This window comes from Taeniopygia guttata, chromosome 18 (assembly GCF_048771995.1).
Source record: "Taeniopygia guttata chromosome 18, bTaeGut7.mat, whole genome shotgun sequence".
Taxonomy (NCBI): Eukaryota; Metazoa; Chordata; class Aves; order Passeriformes; family Estrildidae; genus Taeniopygia; species Taeniopygia guttata.
In genome coordinates, this window is record NC_133043.1 from 9072629 (window position 1) to 9075072 (window position 2444).

The window sequence follows — 2444 nt, forward strand, 5'->3', positions numbered from 1 at the left end:
CGCCTGCCGAGCCTCGCTCCACCCCTCGGCCGCTAATAAAGCCTCCGCCCGGCCCTCCTTCGCCACTGACTCACGGGTGAGCCACCCCATCCCCGCACTGCCCCGCACTGCCCCGCACTGCCCCGCACTGCCCCGCACTGCCCCGCACTGCCCCGCACTGCCATTTTCTGACCTACAGAGCCCGGCGCATCCCCGCCGCTCTGCTGCTCCTTTCATCCTCTGCTGCGGCTCCGGGCCGCTCTCCGGGGATGCTCCGGGGGCACAGTGCCGCTGGATGGTGGTGCACAGACTCGGCCACCCGTGCCCAGGAGCCCGAGCCCGGCTGTGGGTGCGTGGGTGCTGCACAGCCCTCGGGGGCACTCGCTGGCACGCACAGACAGCATCTCCCCAGGGGCTTTGTTTGCGTTTTGGGGTTGGGAAGGGGAGGTGAGCCGCAGGTGCTGTTCTTGGCATGGTGTCCTGGCTGATTTAGTGCCAGGGAATGCCTTCACCCCACTGTCCTGGTGCTTTGGCACCCCTCCAGTACCCCGAAACCTGGACAGTCGGGTTTGGAAAGCAGGCCAGAGACGGCTGAGGAGGTGGAGGCTTTATGGGCACCTGTCAGACTGTGATGGGATGTGCTGGACTCATCTCCACTGGCCACATCCTGCCCCTTCTCCTCTCACCTGGGAAAAGCATAAAAACAAGCTTTTTTTTTTTCTCCTCCTTTTTTTTTTGCCTCCCTCCCCCCACCCAGTTGCTTTCACAAACAATGACAAGCGCTGCTTTGTGTGAACCAGGACTGTGCCCCAAAGGGTCCTGAGGTGGAGGATAAGCATCCTTGGGTCACAGTGGGGATCAGGTGACAGCACTGCCAGCATCCCCGCAAGAAGGCGGCAGGATGGAGGGCCCCCAGGGTACTCAGAAGATGCAGGGAGTGTCCCCGGAGCTTTGTGTCCCGGGACTGGATGCAGTGCCAGGCCAGGATGCGTTGGGACAGGAGTGGGCCTGGCCGTGGCCTTACGTAAGAGGTTATACAATGCAGTGCAGGCAGGGTGCTGGGAGCAACATCAGCATGTCTGTGACCAGAGCCCTGCTCCAGCTCCAGGATAACACCCACGGGAGTAGGGACAGCCCTGCCCTGTGCTGGGCATCCCTCACGAAAACCCGGGGTGGCACTGAGGGCTCCCTGACCCTCCCCAGGAGGCATTTTGGAGGTGCCAAGATAGGATCCCTGGTGCCAGTGAGCAGCGTGGCTCCTCCCTGCTGCTGGTGAGAGATCAGCCCCCGGTATTCGAGGCAGGCAGCTGAAGGAGTTACTCACCTGGCCCGGGGCTGCTCCGCTCAGCCGGCAGAGATGCCATGTGCTGAACCCGCCTCTCCCAAGGGAAGATCAGCCAGTGCCTCCTGGGTGGCTTTCCATGCCAGGGGATGTGAGCAGGTCCTCAGCCCTCCCCAGACATCCTGCAGACACCAGGGGCCCGAGGAGGTAACATGGAATGGGTGTATTCTCCTCTGAAGGGTACCACAAGCTCCTGTTCTCACCACCCCAGGGACAGGTGATGCCAGGGACTGTGCCAGCCCTGACAGCAGGATAAGGCTGTGATGGGACTGAAGCATAAAATAATTACCTTTTACACTGTTTCTTCCCAAAATTATTATGTATGCAAAGAAGAGGTGGGAGCTGGCAGCCCTGACTCTCTCTTCTCACCCTGGATTGCCATCAGCCCTGCCACCAGCAAAGCCCTCCCAAGGCACTGAGGGCAATCTGCCCTGCACTCCCATGGCACAGGGAATGGCCACGGGAGCCCACTCACAATAGCACTGTGGACTTGTCTTTTGGAAAGGTAATTTTGTTGCCCAGAGGACTTTTTACTATGGAAAAGGGAGACCTACTGCTAGGGAAAAGCAGAGCTTATAGGGGTATTTTTTCCATGTCTGACAGCAGGTTTTATCCCACTCTGGATCAGATGGAGTGCATTTCTAGGTGACAAGTTGTCCTATGGGATTGGGAAAAGCCATCAATCCGTGTTCAGGCTAAACCTGAGATTTTCCATGAGCTTCAAGGAGGCTGGTTCCACCTCTTTTTCCAACAAAACATGAGTCTTAGTCACCTTTCTTCCAGTGAATTTCCCAGTTTTCTGAGGATATGACCTTTGCCACGTGCTAGAAAGAAACATCCTCCTGGGAAGCTGGCTCAGGCTGGACAGCAGGGCTATTCCCAGAGCTGCCTCTGGCCTCTCTTGGTAAATTCTGCTATCAGCTCCCTGCCTGGCTCCAGCTGGCCATGGCCCAGCCAGGGATGTGGCTACAAGATGCCTTCTGTGTTTTCCAGTGGATCCAGCTGCCCGTGGGCCTCCTGGGCTGGCAGGTGCCAGAGTGGGGCTGGTGGCACCTTGTGAGCCCCGTGTGTGTTTTGGAGGGCCCCTCTGGGCTGTGCCAAGGGCCTCGTGACGCTCACGGTG